We start from the raw sequence: 12,845 nt of genomic DNA on the forward strand, positions 1-12,845 counted from the left end.
GCGTCCATTGATTGATGAATGGATAAGGAAGATTGGTGTGTGTATATATATATGTGTGCATATATGTATACATACAATGGACTATTAGCCATAAAAAAGAATGAAATCTTGCCATCTTCAGTGACATGGGTGAGACTAGAGAGTATTATGCTAAGCAAAAGAAGTCAGTCAGAGAAAGACAATTATTGTATGATTTCACTCATATGTGGAATTTAAGAAACAAAGCAAAAAAAAAACGACAAAAGAAAGACAAATCACGAAATTATAGACTCTTGGGATGCCTGGGTGGCTCAGTCAGTTAAGTGTCTGCCTTTAGCTCAGGTTATGATCTCAGTGTCCTGGGATCGAGCCCTCCATCGGGCTCCCTGCTCAGTGAGGAGCCAGACTGCTTCTCCCTCTGACTGCTGCTCCCCCTGCTTGTGCGCTCTTTCTCTTTCTCTCTCTGTCTCTCTGACAAAAAGAAAGAACGAAAGAAAGAACGGAAGGAAAGAAAGAGAAAGAAGAAAGAAAGAAACTACAGACTCTTAACTAGAGAGAATAAACTGATGGTTACCAGAGAGGAGGTGGGCGGGGGATGGGTGAAATAGGTGATGGGGATTGAGGAGGGCACTTGTCATGATGAGGACCGGGTGATTAAAAAAAAAAAAAATGACCCCTATCCTTAAGGAGTTTATAATCTAGTACAGAGCCATATGCTTGTGGAAGGTTGAATGTCATGAAATATACTGATTGCAATCCTCTAATCACAGAGGGGGCTGGTGTTAGAGCTGGGCCTTTCTTGATTGCCTCTTTCAAACTGTCATTAAAATTAGGCAGCCTTACTGGAATCCTGAATTCAAGACTGAAGAACAAATCTGGGCTAAGTTCCATGATTTCCCAAGAACTAATAAAGAACACTGGCCTCTGAGTCTGCTCACCTGGGTTCTAGTCCACATTTTGCTAAGAACTTAACTCTGTGACCTTGAGCAAGATATGTAACCTCTCAGGATCATAATTTCCTTGTTAAATCGTAGTTTGGAAGAGGTCATCTCCATAGCTTTTCCTAGTTCTAAAATCACTTTCTGTGTTTGCTCCTAACACATCACAAAAATGAAATGAAACATGAAAAGGACAGAGCAAGTCAGACGTGTGGGGGGAAGAATGGAACTAAAGTTGTGGATGTCACCAACAAGGACAAGGAGTCACTTCGGCATACATTAGAGCAGGACGGGCATTCCTGGACTTGAAAGTTTGGCTTACTTTTTAAGCAACAAGGAGCACATTTCTAATATATTTTTCCTTCCTTCTGTACTATCCGTGAACTTGTTCAGCATTGACACCAATGAACAAGATGGATGCTGGGCCTTCTACAGCACTTGGCAGTGCTTTTTGACAGGTGCAAGGTCTTACTCCCAATTCCCATAGTCTGGTTTTTGAAAACTCATCCCTTCCCTCAAGCCTGAGTTCACTCAACTCTGGGTAAACCTTTCCTCTCATTCCATGAACATAATCGAGACTAGAAGGCACCAATCACAATCTCCTCTTCTTCACCTACAAATGCATATATATCCACATCTACTCTTCTCAAATTGACCCCTCTGATAGGCCAGTCTTCCATCTGCGTCCTCTGGGTCTGCTTCTATTACTCATGAACTTCTCTCGCTCTTTGTTGCCTCCTTTCCTTCAACTATAACCAGGCTCAAGACTTTTCCCACACAAAATAACAAAAGGAAAAGGAAAAAGAAACCAAAAAAATCTGCTTTTTCCCTGGGTCTCTGAAGAACCACTGTGTATCTCTCTTCCTATTTACTATTTCAAACATAAAAATAATATGGCTAATGTATGTAAAAGTTATAAAGAATGACAACAACTGTGTCCCATGACCCAGCTTAAGAAAGAGAACATTACTAACATCCTTGGAACTTCCTGTTGACACCTCCTTGATGGCTTCTCTCCTTCCTTCCTCTTGAGAAGTAAACATCATTTTGAATTGTGTGTTTAGCATTCACTCACTTTTGTTTTACTATATACCACATACATTTACTACATACGTTATCTTGAAACAATGTAATAGTTTTGCAAATTTTTTTAAACTTTATGTATATATTCTCAAAATATGTGGATCTCTTTCTCAGCATCTCCCCTAGTCCAGAGCCAAAACTCCTTTGCTAAAAGGTTTATTTATAAATAATTAAAAACAATTTCTAGTATTAAAATTCTTTGGAAAGTCAGTAATTATTGAACTAAATTACCACTTACATGAAATATTCTTTCAATAGAAAGGGATTTTGATGGTTTTGTGTAATGCAGTCAAGCATTGTCAAAATCATTAAGTTTCTTGGAAAAACCTGGAAAGACAGTTGCTTTCTCTGTTTGCTTCTCCTCCTTCACTATCACGATCCTGAAATTGTATTCGTAGATATCACCAAATGTTCTCCATATTGTTTCATCAGTGGGAATCTTTAAAATATTATCTGAATAGACCTCTCTTCTGTTCTAGTGCTGCTCTAGTTGAAGATGTCACTTATCACTTATTTTTGGAATTTACCTTCTGTTTTTGGCTTTCATGATACTCTTCTGTCCTAGCTCTTGTCATCTTCTGTAATCTTCTTCCTCTCTTTCGAAAGGCTCTCTTCTTTTTCCTGTCTCTTAAACACTAGCACCCTTTGGTCCACTGTTCTGTATATAATCTTCTTCTTGCAAGAACTCATACACACCCATAGTTCAATTACCACCTGTACGCTGATGACTCTTATCTCTAGCCTGACCTTTGCCCTCAGTTTCAGACTCATATATCTAACAACCTGGTGAACCAACAAACACACACATAAACACACAGATTCTTCTTAGACACCTTGAAGTCAACATGTCCCAACCTGAATTCATCATCTTCCTTCCCCACCAAATTGGCTTCTGTTCTGTATCTCAAACTTGGGTAGTGGCTCCTAAAGTCAGGTTCCTAGGACTCATTCTAGATACCCCTTCATCCCCCACTCTGCCCCGCAGTGCCCCAATTTCCCAAGAGACTAAAATACTCTGCTTATTTTGCTTCCCCAAATTTTCTGGTGTTCTCTGTTTCCTTTCTATTCCTACAATGGTTATCTCATTTAGGCTCTCATTGTCTTTTGCCTTGACTACTGTAATGCTTGTAATCCTGCCATCCATAAATCCTTCTTCTACTCTGCCACTGGCATCAGCTACCTAAAATGTAAATCTGACTACACCACTATAAAATTTAAAATATTTCATTGACTAACCACCACACTGATGTAGTCCACCCCTTTGCATGGCATATACCCAGAACCTGGCCCTTGGACTGTCTCTTGAGCCTCATTTCCCATTTCTTCCCACCAAAAACTTTACAGTATACACTTCGTTCATGCTATTCCCTCCCCCTTCTTCAGTGCTACCATAGTACCTTATGCATATCTTGATTTTTATCTCTTAGCTTGTCATATGAAAATTACACATTTACATGCCTTACTCACTAGACTATAGGTACCTCAAGAGCAGAGATCTTATCTGCCTCATCTTAAACTTCCCACAACTTAGCACAAAGCTTGCCATATAATAGTCGTTCTTGATCTGAACTGAACTGATTCAATTTAGCTGTAATCCTGAATCATGAAGAAACTAGTCCCTAGGTCTAGTCATTAGTAAGGTTGCTGCTAACATTACTTTTTCATATAATTTTTAGAGCTAGATGAGTCCTTCAGAGATCATCTTGTACTATGCCTCTTAGACCCATGTATGTGTAAGCCAAAAATATCTGGAATCACATGACCAACACGGTTATCATCCTGTAGTATCAATTTTACCTCAAGATTTTGGGAAAAATGATTTTGTTAAAACAGAGATGTATTTTGGGGTAGCCTATACTGTTTAGCATTGAGAGAGACTGTAGCTTATGCCATGCTGTTTTCAGCCAAGCCTCCATGCCATGAGAGTACCAGTTCTGTGGTGAGTGATAGCGTTTGAGAAACACTAATCTACAGATCATTGTTTTACAGTGATCTTGTAGTTTAGCTCTTGTTCTAGAGCCTTCCATATAAAAATAAACAATCCCAGTGGGAACAAAGCATAGAAACAATCTCAACAACAGCCAGAAGAGAGAGATTTTTCATTCTTCATTATTATTATTCTGGGTTAGTTTAAAAAGATGTCTTCCTGATAGGCAGGGTAGGTCTTCTGAAATTAGTACATCACTGTGCTTTCTGCAAAATATACCAGATGGCAGATGAAGGTAGGGGAGAGGAGGCAGAAAAACAACATTAGAACAGAACAAAGAGAAGGTTTGGGCAAAGCAGGGGCCAGATCAAAGAGAGTGGAAGGAAGCAAAGGACAGTATAAGTGAGGCATGGACTATGAGGCAAAAAAAGCATTCAAATACAACTGTGGTTCAAGATGATACCAAGATGTAGGGTGTTTGGTGATGACCTAAGAAATTATTACATCTTCAGTAAGATGATATGGGGAGTTTTCACCCCTGGAAATTCTACCTGGAGTCCTGGTAGATCTTCCCAGTCTGTTTTCCAACATATCTACACATCAAATTCGAGAATGAGGTATCATCTTACAGCAAAAGTGACATAAAAAGATGCGAAAGAAACAGAGGAAACAGCAAGGGGACCATTAGGAAAGGTTAATTTAAAGTGGGTAATGGAATCAATTTGATTCAAGCAACATCTATCCAGGGCCTCTTGTGTATCAGCATGGTTCTAGGTGCTGGAGAAACAGAGATACCAAGGTTGGGCCCTAGCCTGCAAGGGCTTTGCAGTTGTCTTTAAAGGTGCCTGAGAAGGAAGAGCCAACAGTAGAAAATCTGGTATCTCACGCCTAGGCTTTCCAGTGAAGAGGTCACTAAAAGCTAAACCACGGACACATATTATCTGATGCTTTTAAGTGATCTAAAACTTTCCCAGCAAAGAAAGGGGGCTGAATCTGCCCCAAGTTTGGGTTATCACATGCCAGGCTGAAAGAAAGAAAATAGTATGGATTTGGAGAGTGACTTTCAAGGGCAGAAATTTTCTCCCAAATTCTATAACTAAGACATTCTCTAAAGGTGTTGGAAAAATATTTTCTCAATATAACCTCTTAAAGACAAATACTAAGCTAATTATAATTTTCCACCTTAATTAAATCTTCTTCTAAATGACCTGCGAAGGGGTGCCTGGGCGGCTCAATCTGCCACCCAGCTCTTGAGCATCTACCTTCAGCTCAGGTCATGATCCCAGAGTCCTGGGATCAATCACCGCCCCCCCCCACCATACTTCTTCCTCTCCCTCTGCCCCTCCTCCCCGCTCATCCCCTCTCTCTCAAAAAAAAGCATATATATATATCACATACATATATGATGGTAGAAATTTAAAAATTTATGAGGGTTAGAAGATTTATTAGAACTAAAATATGAGAGGTTTTTTATTTTTTATTATTTTTTTTAAAGATTTTATTTATCCTACAGAGAGAGACACAGAGAGAGAGGGAACACAAGCAGGGGGAATGGGAGAGGGAAAAGCAGGCTTCCCGTGGAGCAGGAGCCCGATGCGGGGCTTGATCCCAGGACCCTGGGACCACGACCCGAGCCGAAGGCAGACGCTTAACGACTGAGCCACCCAGGCACCCTGAGAGGTTTTTTTAAAAATAGAAATAGAAAAGATAAAATAAGAGGGCAGATTCAAGAACTCCAGCATCTAAGTAATTTAGTGTAAATTGCAGAAAGAACAGAGGAAATTATGCAACAGAACAAAACTGAGAACTGAAGAATATGATTTTTAGATTGAAAAGGCCTTTAAAGTACCTAAAACAATGGGGGGAAAAAGCCAAAGCCAAAATCAACTAACAACATCATGATATATCAGAACATGAGGAATAAACAAAAGGAAACCCTACAAACTTCCAGAGATAAAAACAAAACACAAGGGATCAGAAACCAGAATGGCATCAACTTCTCAACTGAGCTATCAAAAGATAGAGGAAAATGGAGCAATGCTTTCAATATTCTGAGGGGAAGTTAATTCCAATTAATATCCTATATTCAGCTAAACCATCAATCAAATGTGAAGGAAGAAAAATGACATCTTGAACGTACAAAGTCTGAAAAAGCAGCCAGGTCTTGTGGGGCCTGCATCTTACATAATTTGAGAAGCCCCCTTTAAGAAAAAGTCATAAAATTACAAACACAAAATTGGGTGTGGATGTGAATATTTATTTAGAGTGAGAAAAAAAATCACAACAAATGGGAGCCTTGGAGGTTCATGGCTCTCGCTTCTAAGATCTCTTTAGAAAATGTGCCAAAAATACTTCATGATGGTGACCTGGCTTTTCCTCCCAACTCGTCAACTTGGAACACTTTGCAGCCCTCACAGAGGCCCCATGAGCTTCATCACCTTCAGGATAAATCTGCCTCTCTCTCCATGCACCCTTTCTCAGGAAGCTATGCTCCAGCAAAACCAAACTGAGTGAGAAGGCATGTAATCCAAGAATCAGAATCCAGTACAATCCACAAGGTGGCAGCCAGAGGAACTCCCAATGTAACAAGGGGCTCAGAATAACCAGTCCCAGAGAATGGGGGCGGGGGGCAAGCAGGGATGCTTCCAAGAAAAGCAAATCAAATTGACTACTTACTTGATGCTTTGTTGGGAGGAATTTTACCATCCTGTCAAAGTTTGAGTCAGAGTTGTAATGCGTGTTCAAAAAACACTAAGCAACTGAAAAAGAGGTAGCAATTACTAAGTCTAGGGGATAGAAAAAGGTTGTACAAGAAAGGAAGTATAGAAATCATGGTTTATCACATAGCTGGGTTGTGAATAACATTTACAGAGTCATAATAATGTAAACACCAACACCAAATACTGTTATATCAAAAAAATTAGGATATAAGTATATTGGGACCTTGCAAGAAAGGGAAGCAAATGTGAGAAAGAATAATGAGGGTATGAGGGAGAGACCCTTATCCTCCCAGGCAGGATGTCAGTAGATACTATCCAGAACTGGGAAAAGAAAGAGAAATAGCCCGTATTAGCATGTTATTTGGGAATATGGTGGTAAATATGATAGAAATGTAGCCGAGAGCATTGAAAATCGTTGCCTTTAGGGAGGTAGCTCAGTGTAGACTTAGTAAGAACCTATTGTAGAACTTGTGACTTTTAAGACTACATATTTATTTATACTAACCAAAATAGAAAATTAAAAAAGAAAGTAATAGCCTCAAGAGGAACGAGGCAGGAAAGACTTTGGAAATAAAATGAAAGTGCCTCTTCTAAACCACTCCCCAATTCAATGTTTTTCAAATTGTGATCCTGTGACCACCTGCATTCAAATTATCTGGAGTGTCAGTTTATATAATTCAGATTTATAGATTCATCCCAGACCTAAATAATCAGCATTTCTTGGGTTGGACCTCAGAATCTATAATTTTAAAAAGTTCCTCTACAACCACTGTGTTATCTATCACTTTTTTAGTAAACCAAAGAACAACAACAAAGAGTAAAAATAAAGCAACAACAACAATCCATGTAGAAACAAAGAGTCAATGACTCGTAAAACAAACTATGGCAGGTACTGCTAATTGTTTACCCAATATCCATTCTCCCCTTCTTCCTTAACAGAATCCCTATTTTGTTGTATTGGCAACATGGCCGACTAAAACACTAGATTTGCTCAGGCTCCCTTACAGTTAGGAGTGGCTATGCGACTTAGTTTTTATATGAATGAGGTATAAGAAGTCTACTGGGTAGAGCTTTCAAGATGGGTAAGCTTTCTTATTATTACAAAAACACAGGTTCAGCTGGCACATGTCTTCTGCCTTCATTCTGCCCTTTTTTCCTGGTAAGCCCTCTCTGAAAAGAAGAGGTGCCTGTCTCTCAGTGAGGAGGAAAGCCACATACTAAGGATGGTGGTGCAGGAAGACAGAGGAAACTGGCCCAGTCCTGAGCTTCTCACCTCTAGACATCTAGCTATTTGAGAAAAACAAACTCCTCACTATTAAGTTACTATAGTAGGATTTTCTGTTACTTGTAGCTGAATGAAGTCCTAATGACATCTCATACTTGTTCAAATGTTTATTTGATGGGTATTGAACACATTTTATTGAGTGCCTACTATAGGTCCTGTGCTTAGAACAACACAATGCACCAGACCAATCGGCTCTTTCCCTCATGGAATGTGGAATCCCAGTAAGACCAGAAGAATCTACAGATATTTGAGTCCAGGATTCAGAGAGGCTCTGGTTTGCTACCACAGACCCCAAAGCAATAGAGTAAATCAAACTGAACCACTTGATTTATATATCTAGGAAATCCTCAAGGGACCACATGCTGGAAAGAGTCTGAACACTGGCAGGCCTCGCTTTTAGCAAAGTAGGTTTGGGTACTTGCTTAGTTTTCCCTGTATTTCCCCTTGTTCTTTGAAAAAACAAAAAGATTGGGCTTGATAATATTTCAGGCTATCCTCAGCTCTAAAATATTTTTGCAGTTACACTGTACAAAGGTACGAATGACATCTACCAAACAAGAACGTTTCTAAATTTAGATTCTAGGAGTTCAAGTCAGAGACTATATTCAATAAAAGGTCAGGAGAAAAAAATCACAAACAACTCCCCATCCTTAAATTAAAGGAGCAAACAAAAAGACACCGTGTAGGTAGCTGAGGTATTATGGAAGGAATTCTGGTTTGAGTCCTGGCTCTGCCACTAACAGCTGGATAACTCCAGACCAGATACTCAGTATTTTTAAGTTTCAGTTTCCCCATTTATGAACTAAGCAATTACTCTTTCCTCACAGTGCTGCTTATGGAAATCGCCTTGTACTCTGTAAAGCCCCCTTTTGATGGGATACCAGCAAGGTATCAACAACGGCTTGTAATATCTAAATCCTGCAAGGGAACACATGAGTGCACTTTGGTATCTTTAGCTTAAATTCTTCCTCACATAAGGAAGAATTTTTTGAGTTTCTCTGTCCATTCAGAAGTGGAGCCTGTGACACAGAGAACAGACAAGACAAAGAAAAAGATCTAAAATTCAAATCATCTCTGTTTATTTCTAGCCCCCAGTAAAGGTTTGGGGGAGAAGACTAGTTAAAAGGGAAACTGAGTTCAAAGGAAGTGTGGGGATTACAGGACTTACCGGTTGCCTCTAATTGTTCCTACTGGATATTGTGTAGTATTGTGCATGATCTAGTTGTTTTTTTTTTTAATATTTATTTATTTGACAGAGAGAGAGAGACGGCAAGAGAGGGAACACAAGCAGGGGGAGCAGGAGAGGGAGAAGCAGGCTTCCTGCTGAGCAGGGAGCCCGATGTGGGACTCAATCCCAGGACCCTGGGGTCATGACCTGAGCTGAAGGCAGATGCTTAACGACTGAGCCACCCAGGCACCCGTGCATGATCTAGTTTTTGTCTTGCAACCTGTCTCTAGAAATATATACAGATTTGAAATCTGTCTTGTACGCATCCATTAGTTGATGACACAGTGGTGACTTCCATTCTCTTACCCGCAATTATAAAAAGTTTTGCAATAACAGGAACTTTGGCTATGGGAGTGGTTCTACATATGTTAAAACTGCCCTTATCCATTTCCAACAGGCAAATACGTTTGAGGAAAAGAGATAATCCTTTGATTATAACCAACATAAGTAATATCTGTACTTTAACCAATTTAGCATGGCAGCCGATGTTAACTTTCAAGTTAGCAGAAGTCTTTCTTTCTCTTTAGTCCTTTTCTCTCCCTATCTCAAAGTGCTATTTGCTAAGATTAGGCAAGAGACACAACCAAGGACATATTGGGGCACACCCAAACAGAATCACTGGAGTCAAACTCGAGCTTTACAGTTTCACCTGGGTCATCACAACCATTGCCCATCAGAAGGCTGAGGGAGGAATCCACAGAATATATGGAAAAACACACAGCATGAGATAAGTATGTGGTGGTACTGTCTTGCCTCCCATGGAAGGAGTGAGAGGAAATCAAAGTCCTTTAAAAGGGAATTGAATACTTGGCTGTCCTAATACCAGAACTAATAATGCCCAACCAGAAATAATGCTTCCCTTCTGCTTACGTCAGGCACTCTCCCTTGTAAAATCAAGGCACCATATTCAATAAAGCCTTCATATCAATTCCACGTCTTTTCCAGAAACTCTAGGAGCAGAGGGTAAGTACATCCTTATTAAAGTGGATCAACTCTCAGGAAGAACGACGCCGGAAGTGGCCCTGGCCTGGTATCTCACGGTGTGTTAGGATTGTCCTCCACAAGGTTTGACAAGGAACAAACTCCAGACTGTACTGAGCAGGTTGCACATCTGGTTAAAGGTTACATGTTTCTTAGGAACAATAAGCCGTACTACCTATTAAAGTGAATGTAAAGACCCAGATAAAATTCTTCCACCACTTTCTGAGCCCAACAGAGCTGGGGGCGGGGCCACGGGGCAAACGGTCAGGGACGCGGAGGAACATGGCAGCCACGGGTGCAAATGGCGGCAGAGCTGGTGAAGGAAATGGGTCACTTCTTAGAAGAGGTGACTGGCCAAAATTTTTTAAAAGACCTATTTCATAAAGCGACGGATTTCCCTTTCTGAAGCGCAAATCCTTCTTACATCTAGGGCTAGAATATATCTCCAGAGGTTATCCTTCTGGACCCAGACGGGTGGCCTAAACCGCTTTTCAGGTCCAACGTGAACCTCCCCAACCCCTGCTCATCGTCCCCCTTGGCTCCTACCCACTGAAGCCACAGTGGAAGCGAAATCACGACTCGGGGAACTTTATCAGTCAATCGCCTCTTATTATTGAATTCTGGGCTTCCTGGCTTAAGGAGAGTCTCTGGCTCGTCGTATTTGGGGGTTGGCGCTCCCGAGCCGGACGGTAGGGCGCTAAGTGCCCACGGCGACGCGCAGCCGACCGGTCTCTGGGCCAGCGAGGAGCCGGCCCCGGGCGGGGTGTCCTCGGATCCTCGGATCCGCGGGGAGGAATGGAGGGCGGGGGCTTCACACTTCGAAGCTCCTCTGGCCCTGCCACACGGTCCACCCGACTGGCCCGGGACGCAGCCGTTTTCACCCCGCGGCCGCCGCCGACCCCACAGCGGTGCGCGCTCAGGGGGCTCCCGGATCAGCTGCCCCACCCCTGGGCCGTCCGGCCCCTCCGGCTCTCCTGCTCGAGCCCCCCCCCCCCACCCGCCCCCGCCCTGCCCTGCCCTGGCCGGGCTCCCTCCCCGCCGGAGGCCCCCTCTCCTGGCCCGGCCCGCTGGGGGGTCCGAGCCCCCAGCCCGCAGCGGCGGCTCACCTGCGCGGAGCGCCCCGGAGCCTTCCGCTGCCCGCGTCGAGCGCCGACTGCTGCAGCCACCCGGCAGGTGCGAGCGCCCGACCCGCCCTCCCCACCACTGGCCGCCTCTCCCCGCCCTCGCGGGCGTGCGGGGCCTCCGGTCTCAATGCCCGCGCTTCCCTCCACGCCCCTGACACTCCCGCCGAGGTGTTCCCTGGCCCCAAGACACGCCCTGAGGTGTGCTCGGACGGGGGCCGGTTCCTGGGCACTCAAGGCCAACTGCGACCAGCCGTGACCTCCTGTGATGCAAAGCACTTACAGAGCCTGGGAGGCGGCGAGGATTCGGGGCCAGAGGCTGTCGCAAGGAAGGCTGTTTACCGAGCCAATAATCGCGGTGAACACACCGGCGAACTAGTCACGGATCTCCCTCCAGCAAAGGAAGCCTGTGGTGTCATATCCTGGACCAGAGTCCGATTTTCTGGTTTAAGCTTAGTGTCACATGGATTCCTTCCTTCGTTCATGCTGCCAGATCTGCCGCACGTTAGATGCGCACAGTTCCAGGTGCTGGAGGAAGAGCTGCGAAGGAAAGTCCCTGCTGGAAGGGGCTCCCTTCCTACGAAGAAACGCAAGACTTTCTTTGTATTGTCATGTGGTCTCAGTGCCCCTATCTGTCAGTTAAGGTGTTGGCCTCGTAGTTTTCTACTCTTATTACTCATAATACCCTGCGGAAGTTAAAACTTACCCCTTAGCAAGAGCTAAGGCTCCACTTCAGACCTACTGATCAAAATCTAGGGAGGAATGAGGGCAGAAGGACCTGTTAAAAGTTACCTAGGTGACCGCAGGAAGTCAGGGTTGAGAACCTCCCTTCTAGATCTCTAAGATGCCTTCCAGCTTATTCCATTGTTGTCAGTACTGGAAACCAAGAGAGGGTTCATGGAAAAGATGCTCTATGTAGGTTTTAAAGAAAGAAAGGCAAAGGATATACAGGAGCAAGGCGGCAGGGCACCGGAGCCCAGCTATGGCTTCTTTTGATCAAATTGCTTTTCTTTTCTATAAAGTCAGAGGAAGGCACTTCTGAGAATAAGGCATCAACCTGAGCAAATCTTTCCTCCATGAAACAGAGTGAATGAGGCCTATCAAACAGAGTGAATGAAGCGGAAGAAAATGGCAGAAGCACTGCTATCAGTTAAAAGGCTAATTGAGCCACACAAGTCAGATGGATAATGTGCCAGCACCAGGAGCTGGGAGAGCACCTCTTTTATTTCCCATCAGCTTAGGAGTTTATCTAACTACCAGGCCTCATCTTGGCATTTGCTCACATCCATTGTTTTTGAAATGGGTGACAAGGTGGAGTCCTGGGTGTCTGTTACCCTGGGGAACTCTGTTCCCTGTTACTAGATCCCTGCAATGGTCAGGCGGCTTTCTCTTAAGTGATGTTTTCCTCTAAGGCTATGAGGATGAAACAGATGGGTGACCTCTCAGTTGTAGTTACTGGTGGGTAGAGATGCTTCTTAATATTGAAAAATTGGAACTAAGAAAATTATATCTGCCTCAAATTATCATATCCAAGTGTCAGGACAAACTAGTTTTTGCCAAGTAAGTTTGACTGCCTTTAACTT

General features: G+C 43.1%; 1 protein-coding gene across 2 annotated transcripts in view; it reads right to left on the reverse strand.

Annotated features, from left to right (window-relative positions):
* TMEM45B (transmembrane protein 45B) overlaps positions 1-11,330 on the reverse strand; it is a 31,310-nt gene extending 19,980 nt beyond the window's left edge. The window contains exon 1 of one of the 2 annotated variants that reach the window (XM_028120792.2): positions 11,248-11,330. The gene's annotated coding sequence lies outside the window, so the exon portion shown is untranslated. The remainder of the gene's footprint in view (positions 1-11,247) is intronic. The other variant, XM_088017945.1, reaches the window with a different exon arrangement.
* Positions 11,331-12,845: the final 1,515 nt, after the last annotated feature.

This window comes from Eumetopias jubatus, unplaced genomic scaffold (assembly GCF_037043125.1).
Source record: "Eumetopias jubatus isolate StellerSeaLion01/CBP00866 unplaced genomic scaffold, mEumJub1_p1.0 scaffold_13, whole genome shotgun sequence".
Lineage (NCBI taxonomy): Eukaryota > Metazoa > Chordata > Mammalia > Carnivora > Otariidae > Eumetopias > Eumetopias jubatus.